Source organism: Charadrius vociferus, unplaced genomic scaffold, assembly GCF_000708025.1.
Source record: "Charadrius vociferus isolate BGI_N301 unplaced genomic scaffold, ASM70802v2 scaffold731, whole genome shotgun sequence".
Taxonomy (NCBI): Eukaryota; Metazoa; Chordata; class Aves; order Charadriiformes; family Charadriidae; genus Charadrius; species Charadrius vociferus.
The window spans coordinates 826758-853560 of NW_009646854.1; the positions used below are offsets into that span (position 1 = coordinate 826758).

Here is a 26803-nt window from a genome sequence, read left to right on the forward strand (position 1 = left end):
TTGCATGAAGAGCTTTTACTGATTAAGTTTTCTTCTCTGAGTTTATCGGCAACTCCTGCAGCCTGCGCAGGGCAGATGTTATCCTCAGTACAGAATTACATGTTCGTCTATGGCCATTGCACAAGCACTGCACACTGATCTGCAGCTTAAAGAGTTATAAAATAAAAAGTTCTGTAAAAGCCACAATTGAAAGTACTGTTTTTAAAAAGACAGCCAGATGACATAACACGTGGTACAGAAATGCTCTTATTCCTGATCTTTTTTCAATAAATCGTATGATCTGTATTTACACACACACACACACAAAAAAAACCAACAACAAAACAAAACAAACCAAAAATTTACAAAACCAGGAGATACTATCCCAATATATGCTGTGGTAATTATTCTTTAAATCATTGCTTAAATCAAAGCTTTTCTATTTATCTGTTCTTTCAAAGGATGCTGATGTACTTCAAGGACAAATGGCGTCTCAAGAATCACCGAGGAACCTAATTTTAGAACAAATGAAATTGAAGAGCTTGTGTAAATGATTACCAGGCACCTTTGATTCATGTTTGGAGCTGGCTCATTGAAAGGGGATTTCACAAATAAGCAAAATGTATATTCAGCAAATTACCTAGGAAAGCTTTCAGTTGTTCCTAGGGACATTAAACAATCCCCCGATTCCTCAAAAACCTGTCACAGAGTCATGAATTACAGTCATTCCTCGCCCCGAACACTTCCACTCCTATGTTTTTAGCAGGATTTCAAGAACTATTTGGCAGGAACGCATTCTACTTCTAGGTGACTGCAACAGAAGTGGCACCAGAGCCACTTAGATCAGAGCTAATTTGAGAAGTCCTGCCTTAGGACAAGGGCATAAATGGGACAGCTTTGGACAGCACTGAAATGTAAAAGAAACAAGCTAAGTTTACAGTCTACATTTTGATTTACAGAATTTACTGTTAACACACATAAGAAATCCCATTTGCATCATGTACAGTATTAAGTGATCTTTTGTAAAGATAGAAATAAAGATCCTACTTTAGTGCCTGAGCACAAGATAAAATTAACATTGCCAGCAAGACCTGGGAAATCTGAGTCTTAACGTCCCTGCAACTTAGCCTTGCTTGTCTGTGTGACAGTTAAAAAGCATGTACCCTGGGAAAATGAGTAGAGTGGAATGGTAGTCAACATGGCAGACAAAAACACTGGAATAACCCAGAAGAGTTGCCTGCAAGAAAAAATTGGAGATCAACTCTCTTGTCTGAAATATGTAAACATTGCTTTAAAATGCAAGCTTCCTAGTAAGCACTAAGGTTTTCCTGAATACATTGGCTGAACCGACATACTATTAATTTTATATTCAAAGAGAAACTCATTTGTGAAACTACTGCTTAAATATCACTTTATATATCTATTTTGTTTAGTGTTTTTTTTCACCAGCATATTAAAAAGCAAATTATCCATCTGAAAGTAAAAAGTATTTGCTCATTTAACAAAAAATGGAAGCTGAAGTAGAAGAACTTAGCTAATTTAACCTAAACCGAAAAAGAAACCAGTACGTGAACTAGGACTGGAATCTTGCTTAACACATTGACTCTAATATAATAAAAATCTGTAATAATATAAACTGCATCTTTAATCAAGGGATTATACTGCAGGAAGGAAAAAGTATTATATTACGTTTTTATTATTTTTTAGTACGTTTATACCCATTAATTTTCTCCTCAATTCTTTGAAAAGTAAAATAATTATATTTATAATTAATTCCTTTAGCTTTCATGACTTATTTCAATTGCACAATACTAACACAAGAATTGCAATATAACATGATGAGAACAGTTTTATTTAGAGTTTATATAGAAAGTACTATCATAAAGTTCTTAACATAAATAATGAGAATTCACTTATGAAAGAGGATGAAATAAAAAGGCAATGCATGGCATTGCAAGTTACCCTAAAAGCTGAACAGATCCAAAAGTAATATTAGACCATTTGTTGTTGCAGATGACAGAAGAAAATTCACTATAATGAATTTACTGAAGATTTCTTGACTGAAATAAAAAATGGCACAATACTATAGCGTAATACTTTTGGCCACTTCATGTTCAGAGGGCATCAAAACTACAAATAAAGCTGTAAAGTTATCAAGCGATGTGGTCTTGAACCACCTGCTCCAGGTGACGCTGCTTGAGCAGGGGGGTCAAACTGGAGGATTTCTAGAGGTGCCTCCCAGCCTCAGTGATTCTGTGATGCTGTAAACCCATCCAGCTTCCCCTAGGTTTTGAGATCACGAAAGCTACGGGATTTCAGAAGTGCTTTAACTTACTTGCAAAGCATTTCTCTCCTGGAAACACACTTGCATGCCCTCTAGTGTTCAAAATAATAAAAACTGTTTCTCTCACTGATCAATTTCATCTAGAATAATACATCCTTAACTAGGTCATTCCTCTGATCAAAAGAAATAGTTCAGACTGTGAGCAAAAGAGGGACAAAGGGAACCCTTTAAGTGAGTTGATCTTTCAGTAAGACAAAATAATGTAGTAAGTTCAAAGATACAGCGGTTCAATGATTATAGCATAACAACAGTGAGCAAAATGCAGAGCTACATTGAGACAGCTCTTTCTAAATGGAGCAACTTCTGTGTATCTTGCAAAAGAAAAAGCACATGAAATATACAGTAAGTTGCCTATCATTCAGGAGATTTACAAAAAACAAATTAGGAGAAAATCCTTACTGCCACAGAAGGATTCTGGGATTCTGATCCAGGGTTCTTTAGCTGGTTTTATGCATATTCCTCCTTTTGCTCCTCTTTGAACTAAATAATTGCTGAAGCAGGCACAATGAACCGTAGGATCTTAATCTAGTACTTGCAATAACTACCAATCTGAAGAGTTACTCTTCCACTGCCTCACTTACTCAATTAATAGTTGAATATCTTAACCAGATTAGACCAAATTAGACAGAAGAGAACCCTAATCAGAAAATATAAATATATGAGATTTATTAGTGTCTAAGAAATTGAAACACAGGGGTTCGATTCCTTTGACATGAAGATGGGACACCCACAAACTGAGTTACCTGATTGCTAGGGAACTATGTAAGCAGTTCTAAAAAAACCACTAGCTTTGAAATATTATCAAATATAGACAGAACTTCAAACAAAATGTACATATAAGATCATCTGTGCTAGACCAGAAAAAAAGTTCATTCAGTGCAGTGTCTCATCTCCATCAATGGCAGAAAGCAAATGACTTCAAAAAGACTTCAAGAGTAGACCTGGTATGTGAAAATTCTTTCCCTCAATATACTCCAAAACATCAACAAAATGTGACTGAGGGACTTCAGGGCTAAAGATAGCTGGGCTTTGCTTTGGGATTCTCTCTTCGTTGTTGGATTTTTTTCCTCATTTAAATTAGTGTTTGTTTCAAAATATTTGCAAGCTCTAGTTATACAGCAACATCTGGTTAGAATGGTGTAATACAAATAAGTTTGCTAGACTTACAAAAAAACATACTAAAGTACTTTCATTGAAATACTACCTGCGATGACATGCAAACTGTATGAAACTGGACTAACATCTGAGTGCATGTATATGTAATTAGAAGGTTGTACAGATGGAAGTGTAGAAGTGGACATTCCACCACAGTACCTAAACCACCTTAAATTCATGGATAACTTTGAGGTAGTCTTCTTTCCCTCAATTTACTTATTCGAGTACATGTTGAATATATTTTGTAAAGTTTTGGTTTCTGTCTGTGGAAATTTTGCAATGATAGTGCTACACAGAAAGGTTTAGTATGTAATCTAATAGACAGATCTGATTGATTTTCTCTGTTTTTATGGAATATTGAATACAAATTTTCATATGTTAAACTTGCTTTTTTGTTCCTTTCACAGCAAATCAATCATGCTTTAAAAAATCTGACCTGAACCATAATATACTTGAGAAAAGCATCTAAATGTGTCCCAGCCCCCACTTTCACTAGAAACATTTTGACTATTAAGAAATAATTCTATAATTTTCAAGATACAAATACTTTTAAAAGAACTATGCATCTGTGTAAAAAAGACCACAGAAGTACCTGGATTTTGGAGGAATTAAGTTCTCATCTTTCAGAACAAGAAGATTTACAGCCCTTTTCATACCCAAAATGCCTTCGAAATATGTAGTGATTGAACACTATGGCCTGCTTGACCTTTCTTTAAATCTGCAGGCAGGCACGACAGGAGGCTAAAAGGTTAAACTAACTGAAACTACATTTACTGCGTGATAAAAGCACACAGACCAACAATGCAGATTAGATGACAATAATACATTCCACTTTTCTTCCTTTGAAATGGTTTCTTCAGTTAGCTGTCACCAGGAGTCTGTATAGTGAGCTCAGCTGGTCTTTAAGCTACTCTGGCGGTATTGACAAGCTGCCTATTGACCGCAGTAGCTCCGACACCTCTTGTACATGCAAAGATCACCTCTTTATATAGACAGTTGTCCTAACCTGGAATAAACCCATCCCTGGATTCTTAAGGGCTTAAATCCCTCAGAAAACAGAGCTTAGGCAACGTTTTTTAAGGGAGCAAAATGCCTAGATAGCTTTAAAAACATGACCAGTATACAATTCAAAGTAGTTAACACAGTACATTCAATCTTAAAAATATGTGTTTGTAAGGTAAGAGTAACAACTATACCAATTCAAAGTAGAGACAATTCCAGCAGCAAAGCCGACTTGCGCCTGTCTTCCCAAACGAACGAACTTAGTAGCTGGGGTTGAAATAATGCTTATTTTTTTTTATTTAAACAGCAACCATCTGAATGCATCCAAATCATGAATAAGGATATTTGGAGCACCTTCAATACACAATTCCCATACCAACTGCTGACATACGTCCTCAGCATGAGTCATAATTCAGAAATTAATTCAGCAGCTTGGGAATCAGTCCACCAGTAACGGCTTGTGCCCATTAAGAAAAAGTCACATCCTGGGTGCATTAAAAGCAACCTTTCCAAGTTAACTCATAGCACACAGTTTGGCAGTGTCTTGCACAAGGGCAGCCCTTTGTGGCTGGTTGCTCCATGTCCCCTGCATGCAGCACTCCTGTCTCAGTGGCAGGGAGCACACTACCACCTCCCAGCTCCACTGAGGTGGCCCATTATTCCACTAGCTAGGACTGAGTCTTTATATGTACTTCAAATAAATGACTGAGAATTTCACTTGCCATGAAAAAACAGAAGAATAAAAAAAAAAAACCCAAAACAATTTAGTTACCACTAAATTCTTAAAAAAAAAAGAAAAAGAAAAAAAAAACATAGAGTGTGGCATTAGCAGTTCATGGAAAGCAATACCCTTTCACCCAGTCTGTTATTAAAAAATGAGTGGAAATTGAAGACTACTTTTAAACAAAAAATCAGTTTTAGAAAGAGGTCCTGAATTTAATTCAGTGAAAACTTTTCTTCCTCTCATGCCCTCACAGAAAGGAAGGAAAATGCCATCATGCTCCATCATGATGCTTTTCGTACATCCAACAAATTTTCAGCACTGTTCTTTTAATAATGAAAATAGGAACAAGAACTACCAGCATTTGCCATGTCATGAGGTTGCAAGGCAGCAATTGCCTGCAGAGGTAAGATACAACTATGCATTTGTGATGGATATTTACATTCATGTGAACATGTGAACAACAGATTCATACCAACAACATTTCTACCCAAAAAAGTTGGAGTAGAAGTATCCGACCAGAATTTTTTTCTTCTTTTCAGAAAGAAAATGCAAGAAAACATGAATGAGAACACATGTGGAAGCAGATGAGTAGCGCACGTTCCCTGAACAGACAAATACAGTTAATGTACTGGGTAACCTTTGTAAAGAAGCTATTAACCTAGTGACTTTTTTGCATTATATTTCAGATTATAAAAACAGGTCATATTGTCTTGCATTATGCTATCTTTTACTTATTGGCACAGCAAAATGTGACTTTGCAGTAAACATATTCATTCCCTAGTTTCACAGGTGAAATTATATATAATATAGCATATTTGTTGAAGCAGATAAATTAAGCCCCTTTGTTCAGAAGTGAGAATGAGAAAATAAGGCCTCAGAGAAAAGCAGCATACCAGCCCCAGAGCCAGGTGCAGCTAGGTGAACTTTTAAGAGCACAGAAATTTTAATTAAAGCCATGGGAAAGGATAAGAAAACAGCTTCACACAGAATATCCTAGAAATTTCAGAAAATAAGGAGAGGAAGAAATATACCAGAATATCCTAGAACTCTCAGAAAATAAGAAAATAAGAAATTTATCAGAAGAACTGTAAAAACAGGTAGGAGTTAGGGGACAAGGAAGAAGTAAGAGATGTTAAAAGAAGCACAGAGACAGAGGAAATATGACTGAAGAAAGCCCCAGTTTTAATCCAGGAAAAAATTTCTGGGGAAGGGAGAGGGATGATTTCTAATCTTTTTTTTTTTTTTCTTTTTTCACTCCTTTTTTTCTTTCCAATTCGTGGTACAAACTGCTTCATTACCATGTATGTATTTTGGTCAGAGAGAGACAATGTGCACTGTATTTCCAAGATTTTCAGCCAAAAATTACTTTTCCCTCATAAGAAACACAGTCTTGAAAGCCCATACAAAAATCTGAGCTCTTCTCCCAGATTTACCTGGAATATTTTATGTTACTTTGGCTGTATTGCCTTGGGAAATTGTGCTAGGCTTTTACAGCTGCATTAACTAGTAAAGGAAATCCTGAGCTTTGTACAGAAACTTTACTCACACTAAAAATATAATTTTGGAACAAAACTATCAGTACTTTTAAAAACACAAGTAAGAGGAAAATAGAGATCCGAAAGTTCCCAGCAGTGATCTTAAACTTGGTTTCATAACAGGATTTCTTTTTGCCCTGTCTGCAAGGTGTAAGTCATCACTTCTGTTCCTCGATATTCTTATATTATGTACAAGTTAAGCTGTGATTATATATTGCATTGCAAGGTTACATTTGAATAAAATGTTGAGTACTATGCTGATTTGCAACATTAGTTGCCAGTACACTAAATCATTTTTATCAGCTTCACAGTTCTGGAGAACAGACAATATTTAGTTGAATGAATAAAGATATTTTGGAAATTACTTCAATGATATTTCTGTAAATTGACAGTTGACTGTAACAGATGAAGCTGAGTCATCAGTCAGTCATGGCTGAAATCAGGAAGTGCAGCTGTAGAATGCATTAATTTCATGTCTATTATGCTGTTAAGAAATTTTCAAGACATTTCACCCTTTCTGATCAGATTTTTGCTCAGTATAGATCATCTTATATCATTTAATAATTTCATCTACTTTATAATAAAAGGCTTTGCAGAGTTCATATAGCTGGACTCTTCTTGTCTTTTGTTAACTTCTCCGCATTAGAAGCGTACATATTTTCAACCATAAACTTTTTTGATGGATTTGCTTTAAGAATCAGTTGAAATGCTTCTGCTGTAATGGGCATAAGTGAAGTACCATTTTCATAAAATACCTGTCTGTAGAGCTGCCTTTCCAAAATTTAGACAGATTTGCCATGTCTATCTACACTGTGCATTCACTACCTTATTCTGGGAAAAATCTGTGCATTCACTACCTTATTCTGGGAAAAATCTCAAACCTAATGAAGTTTCACTACTATTAGTATTTTGGAGGTGTTACGGATTACACTGACCATCTGACATTAGACAGATCACGTCCCTGGAAGAACAGGTGAAGGCTGCCTGGCTCAATGCAGTTTATCATGGCCTACTCACTTAGCAACTAAAGACACTATTGAATGAAGTTAATTCCACGAGCTCCGCTGAGTTTTCCTCCCTAGCTGTAAGAGCTGAACTTCCTCCCAATTTAAAAAAAAAAGAAAACAACAACCAAACAGGAATCTATGCAGATAAATATCTGAAAACCCAGGAAATCTCACTTCAAGGCTGGTCTGAAAATCATTGCACAGCAATATCGGTATAGCCATTGCTTAACAAGAATAGCACTTTTCAACCAACTTCAAAGCTAAAGAGGAAATTAAACACTGCCAACTGAGTAGTAATACTGCAAAATCTCACTAGTTTCTCTTACAGCATCCTGCAAAAAGCAACATCTTCTGTACAGGGATGTTCATCTTGATCTGAGGGCTACAATGAGTTTCGAAGTAGATAATGCTTCTGCTATTGTATGCAGAAATAGATCATAGAATCATAGAATGGTTTAGGTTGGAAAGGACCTTGAAGATCATTGAGTTCCAGCTCCCCTGCCATAGACAGGGACACCTCCCACTGTACCAGGTTGCCCAAGGCCTCATCCAGCCTGGCCTTAAACACCTCCAGGGATGGGGCCTCAACAACTTCTCTGGGCAACCTGTTCCAGTGCCTTACCACCCTCAAAGTGAAAAATTTCTTCCTAATGTTTAATCTAAACCTGCCCTCTTCCAGTTTAAAGCCATTCCCCCTCGTCCTATCACTCCATGCCCTAGTAAAAAGTCCTTCCCCAGCTCTCCTGTAGGCCCCCTTTAGGTACTGGAAGGCCGCAATAAGATCTCCCCGGAGCTTTCTCTTCTCCAGGCTGAACAGCCGCACCAACTGCCTCAGCCTCTCTTCATAGGAGAGGTGTTCCAGCCCTCGGATCATCCTCGTGGCTCTCCTCTGGACACGCTCCAACAGGTCCATGTCCTTCTTATGTTGGGGACTCCAGAGCTGGATGCAGTACTCCAGGTGGGGTCTTAGGAGAGCGGAGTAGAGGGGCAGAATCACCTCCCTTGTCCTGTTGGTCACACTTCTGATGCAGCCCAGGATATGGTTGGCCTTCTGGGCTGTGATCGCACATTGCTGGGTCATGTTGAGCTTCTCATCAATCAGCACACCCAGGTCCTTCTCCTCAGATCATCGTATTTAAAAGTTATTTGTAATTTACTGAAAGTGTTTTCAAGAGCAGCCATTAGAAGAGTAGTAACAGTGCCCTGGCATTTCCAATTCGAAGCACACCTGCACTTTTTTTATGGGCTTCACTTGCTATAGTCTGATAGCTTTGACTGTTAGTAAGCCTTCTATTTTAACAATGATATTGTAGCCCCTGTTCTGGAAAAGTTTCTTATTTAGATCCAAAAATACCCTTGTTTTTTAATGTAATTGCCTCCACTGATGGTTTACATTGAACAATTTAATTAAATGTTCATGAAGACCCACACTGGAAAACATTTAATTGAAAATCATCAAACCAGGATAAGAAAAAAGAATGACTTTGTCTTCCAAGATTATACTTAGACAAATACTTAAGAGTCAAGATTAATATAGCATCTCAGAAGGGTTAGCAATATGAGGCAATTGGCTTCTGTGGGGGGAACAGCACATTACAATCACTTGATGTTTGAAGTCTCATTTCTGCCCTTTTAATTCACCATGTTTTGCATGGCTTCATTTTAGAGCCTTGGCACTATGTAGTTTGCTTTGTGAAAGACCACTTTTCCCTTAATAAGAACAACTATATAATACTCACATAAAGCATTCAGGCAGACCAAATAATTGTATCGGTCACTTAGTTTTATTTAGTTTGTGTATTCTTCACAAAACTGCCTAGTACATGAGACACTGAAGAAAATGGGAAGTCTGTACTGTTCTGGTGACTGTGTTGGAAAATCATTACCCAAATTTGCAGAGATATCACCCTTATGTTCCTGCCTCCCCCAGAGACTCACAAAAGGACAGCTATAGAGTCCCTCTGACTCACAATGAAACTGTACAGAAGGTGTCTGTGCAGAAGAATATCAAAAAACTCATGGGATCCATGAAGTCTGGCCTTGTACCACCGCTCACAAAGAAAATACATGAAACAACATCAGAGGGAAAAAGCAAAAGTGAGTCAGTTCAGTAGGAGTTGCCACTGACTAACCCATTTCTGTTCCCAGTGAAAAGAACTCTGAACACCAAAAAAATTATTTGCAATTTTCTCAAGGAACTACGTTGCCAGATCCTGCTGTACCTTTTCCTTTCCTCTTCTGAATGTAAATGTCTCAGCAAATTACAATTCTTCTAAAAGCAATTTCTCTGGGTCCTGAAGAGGCCCAGTTGTCTCATTTCACTATGAAAGGTAACTAATACCCTCCTTCCAGCTTCTAAGCAGGCAAATAAAATCTAGAATAAGACTGAGATTTCAGGTGAGGAATGTGCAAGTCACTAATATTCCAGCTTTTCAGTTGAAAAATCAGGAAGGGAAATAATTTCCAGAGCAGAACAGCTATATTGAGTGAGATTGAGAATCCTTTATTCTATGTCTACAATATCTCACAGGTCACAACAAGCCTGGGTTCAAAATCTGAAAGAGAATGGGATTAGACAAATTCTTCCTTATCCTTGAAAGCCTCTTATCAATTACTGGGGGAAATATCAATACCTCTGGCTTTCCACTAGACATTTAATGAATCCAGTCCTGACTATTTCTCTAATTAGCATGCCAGTTAACATTTACTAAATATTTTTAGTGAGCTTACAATTCTTAAAAAAATATTCACCTAGCTTTACGTCAAGCAGCTAAGATCCAAAGAGGACTGTAGCCCTTCTTGTGTAAAAAGAACACACAAAGCATTGGAATAGATACGTACAATTGGTATACAATTACCAATATTTTAAATACATATGGTTCAGGAAACATCAGGCTAAAGGTTGACTACGCAAATTACCTTTGTTCTCCTTGTACATGTGCACTGTGCTACAATCTTTAATGAAAGGACCACATTACACTTTTTATCCACTGGAGTCTACCTCATCCACTAAGATGGAGCTGCTGAGGAGTGAGCAAGTATGGACAGACAAGACAAGAAGAGAGGTATGTCTCATAGCTATCCTTTTGGCCCTAATCAGAAGGTATGTAGTAAATGACATGGGAAATTACAGAAAAAGAAAGGACTATCTTTTTATTTAGGAAATTGAATGCAATACTAAAGAAAGTCATAGACAGCAATTATATTTTCCTCATAGTCAGGTTATCTAAACTTGCTTGGCTAAAGTGCTGAGTTTATACACACAGATGAAGTTAAAGGAAGGTTTTTCTGAACATGTGAGGAATTTTATCACAGGTCCTTGAGGCATCCAACCAACTATGTAAAATTAAGTGTGAAACTTTGACCTTAGTTTTGCTATATTCAGTATCCTTTTACCAAAAAAAGTAGTATTAGTCTGTCATCAATCAGTTCTTATTGTGAAGAAAAATAACTTCTGCTGTAAAGTACTAGTGCATTGCAGCTACGAACCACAGAATCACAGATTGGCTGGAAAGGGTCTCTGGAAGTCACCTCACCCAGCCTCCTGCTGGAAAATGGGCTTTCACCAACACAGAACAGTTCAGCCATGGCTTTGTCTAGTTCAGTCTGATAGACCTCCAAGGCTGAAGATCTGACAGTGTCTGCAGGCAACATATTAAAGCACTCCACTACCTTCCCAGTAGAAAAAAAAGAAAAATTACATCAAAAAGGGGCACCTACCTGCCCCAAAGCCACAATTTGTGACCATTGCCATTTTTAGATCATTGTCCACTATGAAGATGTTTGCTATGTCACTGTTTGCAACTATCCTTCAGTAGCTGTTATTATACTGTTAGTAGCCGCAGACTATTAGATGTCTCCTTAGTCTTCTGTTTACTTGAGTAAACAAGCCCAGCTCCTTCAACCCCTCCTCACTCCACCTTGGTAGCCCTCCACTGGGTATCTGATGGCTTCTCCAAATCCCTCTTTAAGTGGTACACCAAAACTACAGGAAGTATTTCAGTAACTCACAAGTTCTGAGAGAAATAACTGCTTCCATTGATCTACTGGCTAAAGTCCTCCTAATGCAGCTCAGTATGCAGATCGCTTTGTTCATGATGATAGTGCACTATTAGGCCATATTCAACCAGGTGTTCATCAAAATTTCCAGGTGTTTTGCAGTAGAATTGCTACTCAGCCAGTCATTCCCTGCCTGGTTTATTCTGACCCAGCGCTCTGTATTTCTCCTCACTGAACTTCACGAGATTAGCCCAGTCCACATGTCCCTCTGGTCTGAAATTCTGACACTTGTCATGTTGGTCACTTCCCTTTTGCCCCCCAAAGAAAAAGACATCCTGGATGTGCTTTGCTTCTTCTGGAATGCATATAGTCTCAATTTTACCTCAGTTTTTAATTCCCAAAGGGTATTTATCAAGCAGGTTGAGTATGAATCAAAAAGTTGAATATTCAAAAGTTATGAATCAGTTAATTAATTTTAAAAGTACTGCATTTTATGTTATTTTTAGATTATTTTCAATTTAAAAGACTGAATGAAAAAGGTCAAGTGAACTTCACACTAATAACCAACTAGTGAATTCATTTTCCCGCGATGTTAAACTCAGATAAAGAGCTGTTTCATTCTTAAAAGACTTATACATGCATTGGCATAGACCCATATGTCATATGTGCATTTAAAACTGCAACTTTTACTATGGATGTGCCATTTTGTGCCAGTAAAGTTTCTTCATTCTTAGAAATGAATCTTCTATCTTCAAGGATAATTCTGGAATCTTCAATCTTTCCTCTTTTAGTAAAGAGCATCTCAGAGACTGGAAGACCCTCACAGCACAGTTTCAATCTCAAAATAGACCCTTTGTACCAGGTGCCACACACACGCAGAGGAAAAGCAGCAAACCTCCATTTCATAAAAAACATATAGGTCCTATGTATAAGGCTTTTTCAATACACTTGCTGGCATTGCTACCGGCAACATAATCAAGAGCCTGGTAGTCCAAAAATACTGCACATTCCCTGTTCTATACTTGGACATAGACATCCCCTACTAGCCACCACTGGAGGCAAGATACCATTTTTTATGGACTCCTGGTCTAATCTGCTATAACTGCTTTTGTGTTATTTTTTTCTTCACTTAATAATTTGGGATGTTTCTTAACATAATATGAAAAATAATTTTGACTTCTCTTCCAATGGTCTACATTGTTTCTGGTAACTCAAGCAACTGTTCTAGAAAGTTTTACCTGTCCCTATTGCAAAGGATGGAGGATGAAAGAAATCTATTGTTTCATTAGGAACAGAATTTACTTCACTTACTTTCAGTCATTTAAAAATTAGGGGTTTAGTTCAATACATTTTTACAAGTCAACGAACAATAATGGACAAAGATAGGCACCTTGAAAATGTGATTCTTTCCACCCTCCTTAAAGGTCAATTTTGGACAAAACTCTGGAGATGCCTTTTGCTTTTCAATACTCACAGAAGACATTTGGATGACTGTTAACAAAGATGCTTGGTTTTTAAATGACTATGGAGTTGCAACTCAACCCAGCTGCTTAATTACTAGTATGTAGCTATAAAACCCAACACATACTGTTGCTTCTTTTCCTATAAGCACCTTTCTTTTATGCAACTTGTTATGCAATGGTTGAAGGATTACATTTCCCATTTTCCAAATAAAAATCTTGTTGGCCAGTTTATCACCTATTTTCAAATTCTCAGTACATCTGGCTCTCAGTCATGCCTTACAAATGAGGGACTGGGGATGGGGAGTTGTTTTTTTGGTTTTGGGGTTTTTTTTCAGCAGGGATGAGAGGGGAATTGGCCTAGCAACTCTTTGGCTGTTCTAGCTCCAAAATGCCACAGCATGATGAGAGAAACTAATATGGCACAAGAGACTTACGATGGACCTATCCCTGACTAATTATCATAAAGTTTGTTCTTTCTCATCGAGACAGCATATTCTGGTTGCTGTGATAAATCATCAGAATAGGTCCCATTACAGCTGTCAGCTTGAGGATGGCATGTTTAATGACAGTCCTGGTATTTCCTTGTGTTTGATAGTATTTCCTTTGGGAGATGCTATTTTGTGATATAGAATCCACAATTCTAATAATTTTATTTTGTGAAGGTGAATAATATTTCCATACAACCTTCAGAATGCACTTTACAGCAATTCACACCTAGCTTCCCTTTCATAAGCAACATTTCTTCAACAGATGTTTTATTTCAGAGAGCTGTCATACTGCACGTTTCAGCAGTCATCAGTAATAGGCATGTCTACCCCTACGCATTTACTTTCTCATCAGTAAGACAATAACATATCTCAAAGTTCAACAACCGTATTTGTTATTATCGTTGCTTATTATCAGAGTCACCATAGTACCTAGGAGCCTTCAAAGTGAACCAGGGCTCCAGGTTGTTAGCTATGAAACAAGCATATTCAAATCATGGACAGGCTTTTATATTAATCCAAATGATCCCAGTGGGCAAATCAATCAATATCAATAGCAAAAAGTTATCTAAATTTATTAAGGTTGAAATTTACCTCTTCGCTCTTCCTTTTTGCAGGAAAATAGAGCATTTCATGAAGTACCTTTTTGTACACCTTGAAATTCAACAGAAAATCTTTGGGTTTCTGAACTTTCTTTATTTACCTGAACATAGTGCAGAATTATCTATTTCTGCAATGTTACATCGGCATAAAATACACTGATAAAATTGCTTTACCAGCCCATGAAGATATCTTAATGATCCACTCTAATATCAGCAACGTTTTAAGAACCACTGTTAACAAGTATCAGAACAATATATTTGAGTGATGGTTAAGTGACAAAAACAAGTTAAGTATTTCATTAAAAAGCAAAGTTTGAGGAGAGGATTAAATCATCATCCTATATTCCATTTAGTGATCGTTATAGGGCTTAGACACTACAGCACTCGAACAGATGCAAATGAAAGATGCATCTGAGCAGTTGCTGTAACACAGAGAACAATATTTATTATGTGAGTTCTAAGTCCTGCACAGAATTTGAGTTTTTTAGTGAACCAGCAAACACACAGAACACCTTTTTTTCAAATTATTGTATTACCAAAGATCCAAGTGCGGTAGTTTACCCACAAAAGAGAGAGAAAACATATACCAGTAAAAGGTAACAGCCTGATTAGAAGGGACTGCAATTACAAGGAACCATATGACTTAGAAATTTAAAAGGATAGTACTGATAATCCACTTGAAAATGACAACCTGCTTCAAAAAAAAAACCCCACAACACTGTTGTCTTTTTTTTTTTTTTTTTGGAAAGGCAACTTAGCAAAATCTTGGCTGTAAGAAGCTTCAAAGAAAATTCATTTCCATTTTAGGGCTACTTTAGATGGTCAAAGCAATCTAAGGCAGAGTGCAAAGAAGAATGCAAGCAGGGAACAGAGACACAAAATTCAGAAGAATGAAAAACGATCTAAAAAAAACAGATTGGAGAAAGTAACCTTATGTAGTTCTCTATGAACAGAGTAAGTAAGCCATGACAGCATGAGCAAGTAAGACAGAAAGTAGTAGTATGGTATGAGAGGCACATCGACATCATTCCCTGAAAATATAGAAGTAAAATAGGAACTAATGAAGTTAGATTTGTGGCCTAGTACTACTAGTCCTTAGTAGTTTGCAACATGAAACCTTCACACCTCGGCATCTCAGAAAAACTAATCGTTTTCCTAAAGCATAGAAGTGCAAGTAAATAACTGAAAGAGTATTCACATTGTCTTAACATTTCTACTTAAGACACCAAACATACATGGCTCTGGAATGAGGCAGTTGCAAACTCAGAGGAGGGTATGTGAAAAACAACTGGATATATCATCCAATCTTCCGTTTTGCACGCATGCAACTCCTGCAATGTTAATGGGTGATATTCACCCTTATCATATCATGAACATGCCCCAAAATGTGAGCATCTGCGTCAAATTTCCTGGCTTTTGTTGATTTGTCTCAGTCATAAAGCTATTTAAATGTACATTTCCATTACTAAATAAAAAAAGTAATAATGATGCAGTTGCTGTGCTTATCTATTCGCCAACATCTGTTGCTTTGTGGCTGGTTCTTGTTATTTACTTTTTTGAAGACAACTGTTAGTTGACATCCAATAAGGTTTTCTAACAGCTATTTGATTTTGTTTTCATTGAAAAGTAATGAGATTAAGGAAAATATACAATTGTGCTACATGTTTACAGAATCCATACACCTTATAATTTATCAGGACTCTCATCAATTAAAGATCTCAGTGGAGAGCTTCCTAACATTTTTACTTATTACCAGTGATTTCATTAAAATTCTAAATGCATGATTTGAGAACAATGTTATGATGGATATTTGCCAGACGAGTTACAAATCAGACTAGGATTACTAAAAGCAGAAAGAAAAAAAACTAGGAACATATCATACAAAGATCTTTTCCATGTGAAGGAAGCTGCAGTTATACAACTGAGTATTGCACCATGTAGAAAATCTTAGCTGGGTTTTTGTATAATATAAGGGGAGATAAAGGGACAAAATCAAACCTGCTACTCAGCTTTTAAGCAGTTTTTGAAAGCTTGCATCAGCTTTGGCCAAATCTCTAGTCTGAAAATTTACATGTATTATATGCTAGGTGAACTTCTGAATCAGTGCAATCTCATTTAATTTGTAGAAAGATGCATAAATGAACTTCCTTTGGAATTACTTTGAAAATTTTGCAGCTAGATTTAAGTACCTTAATCCCACTGCACTACTCTCTTACAGGCCAACAGGCATGTTAGTAGCTGAAAAAAAATATTAGTTATCTTTTAGAAAAGACTGAAGTGAAATTCAGTGATGTATGTTAGAAAGCAGATTCAGATTACTTCATTCCAATTGTCTAAAATGTCCTCAAGTCCAGGAAGCTCTGGAAATTTTTTATCACATTAACCCATCTACTTGAACTGTATGTTAACATTAATTAATTTTAAAAATGTTTTACTTATGTACTGAGAACAGCCATATGTTAATAAAAGTATCAGGAATCTTTTCCTATACGATAATGCCCAGTCATGTGGATGAAGTGGGCAGATTTGTAACACCAACAGAAGTAGAAGAACAAGTGCCAACTGTAGAAAAATATAGCCTCTAGCTTCCTCAAATGCAGAAAACAACAGAATGCTTTTTTTTCTTCATATTTTGGTTTCTGTTTAAAAATAATCCACATGGTTGGCACAACAGCTATCACATCAGATAGTAAACACGACATGCAGCTTCATATTGAGTGATAACTGCTGTCACCCAATATGCCAAGTGTTGCCCATTGATCCCATATTTTGACTTCCCTTTCTGCATTCCTGTAGCCCATTCCGATTATCACAATAAGCAGAGCTCTGTCAGCAGCTCAGCCCAGTGATCGCTGTGATCGCTGGATGATCGCTGTTGAACCTTTTCTCCCTCAAACACATTAGATACAGACCAAGGGGTAGGGAGGTCATGACCAGCCATGTTCTGCCTCAGACATTTGGAAAAAAAAGAGAGTGGCGAGGGGGTGTGGCCTGTTGATGGCATCCTCTGAGTGCAAGCTGGCTATTTACCACATGGCTGCTAGGAGACCTAGCTACAAGTATATTAGCAAATACATATACATCCATTGCTGCCTCCTGCATTGTTGTTTTGCAAATTTTTTGTAGATTATAAAGAAAAAGGTGAAACTTCTAGTGTGTTACACTTTATTAACCAAATTCTAATATTCTAAAATACTTTTTCATACTAAAGAAATAGAACTGACTGAATAGAATTTGTCAGAGTAAGTATTAAGTGAATTCTAACCATTGTGGTTTGCAAATAATTTGTACTAATGACCTTTTCTTGCAAATAAATATATATATATTCCATACAGTTTGAATAAATGTTTTAATGACTGAAAACTTCCTGAGTTAAAGTTTGGGGATTTATTCCATTAATATGTCCAATTGCTTCTTTGGCCCATTAAACTGTGAATGTTCAGAATATCCTTTGATGAGGATTTCCATAGCTTAACTACACGTTTCATGGAGAGGTGCCTCCCTTGGTCTGTTACAGAACTGCTCCCCACTCCTTCTGACCAGTGCTTTGTCATTGCTCTGAAGGAGATGCTGAGCAGTCATTACCCAGCCATATTCTTCACAATATTTCTTAAACTTTCCAGTTGTCCTTTTTACTAGGCTGAAATCTCACAATCTTTGCTCCATTCCTCAGAATGTCATACTTTTTATCATGTTTGCTGTCTTTTTCTGTAGCATTTTCAACTACTCTGCTTTTGAAATCGAGAGAAATCAGAGCAGTTAACATCCAAAACATAGCCATAACATGGCTATAGATAATGACATAAAGTTTCCCTTTCTGTTCCTTATTCCTTTCCTCATAATTCCTAACACAGTTTACTTCTTTGGCTGCTACAGAGTGATGAGACAATGTTTTCAGAGAACTAGGTACCAAGATTTTGTGCCTGAATGGAACTTGGTAGTTCAGAGCCCTAAAGTTCAAATTGTTTTTCCCATATGCCTTACCTCATATTTATCTATGTTTATTTAAATCTGGCATTTTACTAGATATTCAGCACACTGAGATCCTTCCACACCCTGTTTCTGTTGGTACGCTTGAGAAGGAACATCACCACCACATTGTTTGTCATTCACCACAACCTACAAGTTCTCTCCTAAAAGCAGCCTAGACAGCTACTGACTTCTTCATATTTACACAGTATATTCCTCCTTTCTGAACACTTTGTGCTTGTCTGCACTGAATTTCTTCTACATTTGATCTCAGCTATCCCACTATGCCTTTGGAGCCCTCCTCAGATTGTCATCCATGCATTTTGCAAGCACTTGCTATTTCATCATTTAAATCATTGAATCATGAAATAGTTTGGGTTGGAAGGGACCTTTAAAGGTCATCTAGTCCAGTGCCCCCAAGTCCTTCTCGACAGGGCTGCTCTCAGTCCCTTCATCCCCCAGTCTGTATTGATACTGAGGGTGCCCTGACCAATGTGCAGGACCTTGCACTTCGCCTTGTTGAACCTCATGAGGTTTGCATAGGCCCACCTCTTGAGCTTCTCCAGCTCCCTCCGAATGGCATCCCATCCCTCAGGCATGTCAATGCCACCACTCAGCTTGGTGTCATTGGCAACTTGCTGAGGGTGCACTCAATCCCACTGTCTACGCCATTGATGAAGATATTAAACAGTACTGGTCCCAGTATGGACCCATGAGGGACACCACTTGTTGCCTATCTCCATCTGGACATTGAGCCATTGACCACTGCCCTCTGGATGCGACCATCTAGGCAATTGCTCATCCACTGAACAGTTGACCCATCAAAACCATACCTCCTAGCTTCAGAGAGAAGGTAGGTGTGGGGGACCCTGTCAAAGGTCTTACAGAAGTCCAGATAGATTACATCTGTAGCTCTTCCCTTGTCCACTGATGTAGTCACTCCACCATAGAAGGCCAGTAGGTTGGGCAGGCAGGACTCGTCCTTGGTGAAGCCATGGTGGCTGCCTCCAATCACGTCCCTCTCTTCCATGTGCCTTAGCATAGCTTCTAGGAGGATCTGTTCCACAGCTTTCCCAGGCAGGAAGGTGATGCTGACAGGTCGGTAGTTCCCAGGGTCCTCCTTTTTACCCTTTAAAAAATGGGTGCTTCACACAAGCTCACTTAATTCACCCTACTTGACACTAAATATTTGCTATTTTCTGGTAATACATTTGTACCAGCTGCATTCTCAGTTTGTACTAATTTAATCTAAACCACATTTAACTAGTTTGCTTGCAAGACTCTCATGGGACAGTGCCATAAACTTTCCTAGAGTTACACAAAATGCTCTCCTAATAGTAGTCCAGTTATCCTGCTAAAGAGAATTATCACATTAGTTGGACATAATTTGTCTTAATCCACACTGGCTGTTAGGGTTCTTTTTGACTTAATTGTCTGCTAGTTGCATATAAATTGATTGTGTGATAAATCATTAACTATCCTTCCAGGCATGAAAACTTCGGCTCAAATATGCGTCTAAGCTTAAAGAGTTTCCATCCTTCTGCAAAGCCCCAAGGACCGTCGTTGTACATGTTTTTAGGCTACCACCAGCCCCAGGCAAAATATTTCAGCTTTGATTTCTGACAGACAAAAGGCAATATATTAAATCAGCTAAAAGTTGGAAACAGCAGAGGGTATTTCTGCACCAGTAAACTGGAAAGTAAATTAACACACAGGGCCAAACCCAGCCATGGCTGGTTCAGGAATTGATTCTCAAATAGATCAAATCTCTGTTTCAATATTAGGAACAGAGGAGCTGGCTGAGAGCACAGAGAGCTTGAGTTACCTGGTTTTATTTTGTGACTGCACATCTGTCCAGACTCTCAAATCTCACTAGTAGAGATTGAAGCTAAGGTATTTTTTCTTCACACTGCAAAAGGCTAGCGGGTTGCTACCAAAGATCAGCTGAAATGTGGTCACTCAGCCCTGTGCCTCAGACATCGAGACGACTACTGTGTGATTTCTTCAGACAGCTTTTCCCCAACTTTTTAAGGATGAAGCCTTGTTTGCCCTCACTATTTCTCTTGATCTATCTCACTGCATGAAAAGATAGAACATGCTCATTATTTAGCTAGTTTCTTAGATATTGTCATTTAAAGACATTAAGAAGTATGGCTCTCAACAGTATAAAACTGTAAATTAGTGATAGGAGCTGCCTTTCATTTATGACAGAATTGCCTCAAATGAAACATTTTAGATCCTCACTGGTAGAAATTTGTCGTGGTTTACCAGGACAAAATTACAGACTCCCGAGTTTCACTACTTTTTCTGGCACATCCCTGAGTGCATAAATCTACCATCATTCATTGGTGTGTCTCCCTGAAACTTAGTGTTGCCTAAGCCAGGTCATTTAGATGGTATCAGTACTCTGTTTCAGCACATTGCTCTCAGTGGAGAGAAAGTTTGAAATCAGTCTCTACTTGCATGCTAAACTCATAAAAATAAAATTTATTTAGTTGTTCTCACTTTTTTTTCCCTCAGCCATTGCTATTGACTATATAATATTTAATAACTGATTAATGAACTACATTCTAACTGCAACAAGCCATGTACGCCTCAATAGTAACCATCTTGTAGATTTTGTTAAAACATACAACAGATTTTTTATTTCTAAACCCCTTTGTTACTGTGCAAGTCATTGTAATTTCTGAAAACGTACAGTGCCATCATTTCTTTTTTTGGGCTAATTCTGCTTATGCTGCTCAGACTGCTTTTTAATTTTTGTTCAAAAGCATCTTCTGTTTTTTTTCTTTTTAAACAAAATCAATCAACACATAAAATAATATGCTGTACTACAGATTTTTAAGAATACTGTTTCTCCAGTAATCCTGACTTGTGGGGAAAATCACCAAAACTGAAGTAACAAAACAGCCAAAAAAAATTGCTCTTGTTTAACAACAAACTAACCAAAAGACACTAAGATAAACTCTGACGGTATTTTCATCATTTGACTCATCATTTTAGTGTCTATACTTGCCTAGCATTCTTGACACCTGTGACAACTCCTTTTATTGTTCTACTTTGAGATCCTCATCTCTACATTATGTTTCAGAATCTTACTGAAGCTTCTCTCCAAAACAAAATTGAAGTAACTTTGAATTTTTTAAGAAAATTACCTTTACTCTATTGTATGCAAATATTTACTGCAGTTCCTTTTAATCTTAAAAAAAATCACAAAAATCCATGCAAAAATACATTTCTCTGACGTTGCATATAATATTCAAAATATGGTTTATTAGAAGTATATAGAGACACATGAACACATATGAAAGAGATCTATTACATTTTTTTAGGTTGTGAAAGATATACTTTGCTAGTGTCCTCCAGCTAAGCCTTCTTTGGAAGAACTTCTTCCAATTACAAAGTGAATCCAATGAAAGAGAGAAACAAAAAATTACATACAGTAATTAAAACTGAACTGAAATTCCTACAGTCTAAGTGAAAAAAAAAAAATTAAACGAGCTTTTTTTCACTTTTGGTTTTGTTTTGGACATACTTAAGTAATATTTTCATTATTTTTTTCCAGGCCAACAGGTTTAAAAACTTTAAAAAACCCCTAAGATTCTCACTTTACAATTTGTCTCAGGGAATTAGAGTTGAAAGTCATGCACTAAAAAGCATGCCAGCTAGTAAAACAGCCTATGCTGTACACGTTCTTTTAGTCACAGGTATCTTAAGCCTCAATTCTGATGCACCAATGTTTTTAAAGAAGAAGAAACAAACAAAAAACAGTAATGAGAGTCTCAGTGAGCTCTATGCAGCAGCAGTCAATCATCCATGGTTTTCTATTTGAAAAAAAATTAATGTAAGAACATTTTTAATGATACAAGTTAAATAGCAGATAGGTAATAACATTTTATCCATGCCTCTGAGAAGAAAAGCCAGAAAGAATAAAATGGATGGCTTAATGTTAAGAAAAAAAATTAATAATTCTACTGTTGGAAATTGGCTATAAAATACATGTCCTTAATAAATTATTATTCAAAGTCTATGTCAGTACTGGTCACAAACAAGAGGCAAATAAACCACATAAATACAAAGGACTTTAATAGCCTCCACACGGTAATTTATATTGCAGGGACGTAAGAGGGGGGCAGGTCAGGACACTTGAGATCACCTGATATTCACAGTGGGAAAGAATGTGTGTTTCACAGAAACTGTGAAGAAGAGCATGGGCAATAAGCAAATTATTTCAGGCACTTTGCCCACAAAAAGATCACATATTAGGGAGAGGACAAAAGGGACAGAAATTGCAAGGTAGTATACTGAAAGGTCAGGAGATAAGAAGCAAGGTCTGAAACCAGCTAAACACTATCCATGACGATGGCGGATGAGGTAGGAAAGCGAATGGGAATTTTGCCATGAGGAACAGTTTCGCGAGTCAGCTGAGCATCTTTCTCAGTATGCCACTATAGCATGATACACGCTGATTTGAAAACACTATCACTTACTAAAGCAGCATTTATTACAAGCACCCTGTAAGTGTAGAAAGTTATTATTTCCAAAATAATCTCCCCAATTGAGATTTAGAACAAGGCAAACTGAAGTTACATGATACAGTTTTCATATGATGAAACAACATGCTTTGAAATGACACTGAAATGAAACAAAAAGCATGTTTTAGAGAGCATTTCAGGTGGAACAGAGGATGAGTATTAAGACATTACAATGCACAACCTGCTTGTGAAATGAAGTTGCTCACATCAAACAGAGAACGGAAGAGAAATACACTCAATAGTTAGGCAGCTCCCTATTACGGGTCAGCTTAAGCCACAGCTGAGGAACCATTAAAACCTGGATTTTAATAAGCAAGTTTTATATCAATATCAGGCTAACCAAGTGCTCATTACATTGTCACTTCCAGCTCTGCCAGTTCAACTAAGTACTGCGAGTTGTGATATATAATGATATATAATATACTATATTTTTTTTAAAAAAAGTTTCCCCCTGCATATAGGATATAATTTTCCTCTGTATCCTTTTTTCAATAGAAGAAAAAGCAAGGCATCCTTTATATCTCAATTAAAACAAATGACTTTTTCCCGCACCAATTAGTTTCCAATCAAATCAATTCCTTCTTGGAACACTATGTGCCTTGCAGCATGGTTCACCATACATTGGGGATCAGACTGTTATGTTCTGCTTTTATGGACATGAAGATACAAGTAATACATGAACATTTGTCCAAGTCCTAACTCCCACCACTGTGTCATTGAAATTGAAACATTTCCATGGATACCATTAAAAAATGATGACTACCTTGGCAATTTGACAAAAAACCTCACTTGTACTCAGATGCAGGCTATGTGAGAAACACTCATCTTGCTTTGACTGGTAGTATTGCAATTCTGAAATGTCATCTTATTGCAGAACAGAATCCTAATGCAGAACGGAAATTTCAAGTGATCCAAAATTTTAAAAGGCATTTCAGGTTAATTGAAATGCATTTGGTATTAAAAAGCTGAAATGTTTCTTTTTATTTAGTGTTTTCTATTAGCCTTTGGAAGCCTTATGATATAAAAATCTAAACCCAAAAATCTCCTTTGAAACAGAAATTTGACTCATTTCTTCCTAAAGACAAAACAGAATTATCGGTTCAAAAATCTCCAATTTAGTGTCATGCAGTTCTGTAAAAAGTTTTCACTTTCAAAAAACACTGGGAAATATCCAACTAGCACTATTAAAATATAGAAATGCTTGTCTCAGTTTTGGTAACAGCCATGACAACAAGCATGACAACATTTCAAAGAGTGTGTGTGTGTGTGTGTGTGTGTGTGTGTAGACTGTTTACATGTGCAAATATGATTTTTTGGTTTTGTTTTTTTTTCCTAAAAAGAAACCTACAGTTACCAAAACAATTCCTAGTCCTGACTCTACAACCTGGCACCTGTTGTATTTGGTTATGAAAGATGCAATTACTTCCCCAAGCCTTGATAACATCCTGCATTGATGACAAAATCAAAGCCAGCTGAGAAACTTCCTGCACATTAAATAACTCAAATAGTGAGATCTTTGAGAGAAACTCTAGTATCTCATACACCTTCCAAAAGCAAAAATAAATGAATGCTGCCCAATGGCAAATAATTCCCTTAAAATTCCTTCCATCCACACTCCTCCCAGACAGTGAAATCTGTGTTTTCTTCTACTAGCCACAAAACATCTAGTTGCAAATCTACATTCAGGAAGACTGAACTGGTGTATTAGGAGGTAGGCATTTTCTTAATGACCCAGTCATCTTAAATATTGCATAGTCTAATTCAGGTTCTGGCTCTGAAGTTCCATTTCTTTCATTTCTGATATATGAATACTCCTATTAACCTTAGTCCTTCAAAATATTTTAGTTATGAGTTATACTCTCTCAAGAGCTCCTAAAGAATATCTGGCACCGCAAAAATAATAATTATATTCTGCTTAGAAATTCTTCACCTACTATTTTTTGCAAGTTCTGCCCTAAACTAGCGCACTGAAAAATATGACATATGAACATTTTCTGTATATTTGAAAATAACTTGTGTGTAGCATCTCTTCTTCTCCCCGAAAAAGACAGCAAGGAGTTCCAGCTGCATGGTGTACATACAATCTTGCACCGTTGCTTTCCTGAATTTTCTAAGGAAAGTGAAACAAATGGTAAAGAGCAATGAAACTGCTTGGCATGTGGAAGAGCTTCAATTCCTAATAATACTTTTAATTATTGGTTTTTTACTGATTTGGGTTTGAGCTTGCATAAAAAAAGGAGAAGAATGCACAGCCACGCAATGCATCAACTTCTTTTATAAAAACCCTGAGATTTAAGTGTTACATCAACCATAAAAGAGGTTAAAATCTTAACTAGAATACTTATTAAGCAAGAGAGAATCTTCTTTCTGAAAGACAGCTAGTACAGTGGCCTCAGATTAATGTGATGCCTTAGAAATGTCTTGGAGATGAAGATGGACAGATGTATCACATCGTATTCAGCAGATGCCAGCACCAGCCTCACTATTCTTCAAAGGCAGCAGAGATGGGAATACATTCCCCATTGTTATGACAGTATAATAGAGGAAATTTCTCTGGCTCACACACACAAATGAATCACTGGTGGTAAAATCAAGTTATGAATTTGTACAACAGCATTTGAATTTCACTTTTTTTTTTCTCCCCAATATGCCTACCAGTTCTGATGAAGTTATATTGACATGTACTCATCAAAGACTGGAGTCTACATGGTGGCAAATCATTTACAGAACAGAGAAACATGCCCTTCTAACACCAAAAAACAAAATTCAGGCTTTAATATAGCCTTACATTATCTTAGGACAGGGGAAAAGTTAAGTATTACACTGATTTTTCAAACTATGAACAATTAACAGTATATTGAAGAGGAAAGCAGATTTTGCAGAGAAATCATGGAGCTCTCTAAGCATCTTACATTAAATCAATAAAGCAATTCCCTAACATGTTAAAATCGGAAGTTTTCTTGAAATAGTACTAAAAATTTTCCTATTAGTCTGATTACCTTTTTTAACAGAGTATTATTTTTAAATTACATTATCAAAAATATTGTGGAAAGGCATGATTTTTTTGGAAACTGGAGAAAGGTTTTCATTTAAGTTTTCAGATAAGATTTTTCATTGTCCATGTTAAACTTTGGCTTTTTGTATTTAAAATCTATATATAACTTTGTCATTTCAATACAAAGTATTCTGTATCGTATAGGCACATGAAGGACTTCAGGTTATAAATATTGATTTAACCTGAAACGACTTTTGGGAAGGCAACTGAAATAAAAGATTGTTTTTCTTAAGGTAACTTTTTTTAGAATCCCCTAGTTTATATTTTACTCAAAAGAGCCTCTGCTAAAACAATAACCAGATACCAGCAGTTCTCTGATCCCACAGGGAACTTCACATCTGTTTTTTCCACTACGACAAAATCAAGGGAGATGATTGATTTTTTTATCCACGGAGTTTCAGTAAGTCTTTCAATTCCATTCATAAAGGAAGTTTCTCTTCATGGCACAGTGTGATAAATCTGAAGAGAAAGAAATTCTGCCCACTGAACAACATGGAAAAGGCATTTTCAGCTAGTTTGCTAAAATATGAAACAAACATATTTCAGATAAAAAGATAAAAAAAATCCATATAATGCATAATATGACAAATAGGATTAAGAAATAATTTGTGAGTAATCTAACTCCTAGTATATTTTTGCTTGACATTTAGAGACAATAGCCCTAGTTTACTTGTATTTAACAACTAAGTAAAATTTCTCCCCTGAAAAAGTGTCTGTTTGTAACTGCACGGTCCTGTCTTGTCCAAATGGTAAATATGCTGAATATATCATTCCTATCTTTGTGTAAAACAAACATAACTTTGTGCTGCTATATTTATTGCTGTTACCTGGTATCGTATTTTTTCCTTTTTTCACTACTCTTCTCTTCCACAGTTCAATATTGAATACAAACACAGTGAGATATTTTTTTATAGCATGCCCCTTCTCCCCTTTTCTCTACACCGAAGCA

General features: G+C 36.7%; 1 protein-coding gene across 2 annotated transcripts in view; it reads right to left on the minus strand.

Moving 5' to 3' along the window:
• The window catches only part of PDE4D (phosphodiesterase 4D, cAMP-specific), a 370935-nt gene that overhangs the window by 190100 nt on the left and 154032 nt on the right, over window positions 1-26803 (minus strand). The window lies entirely within an intron of this gene.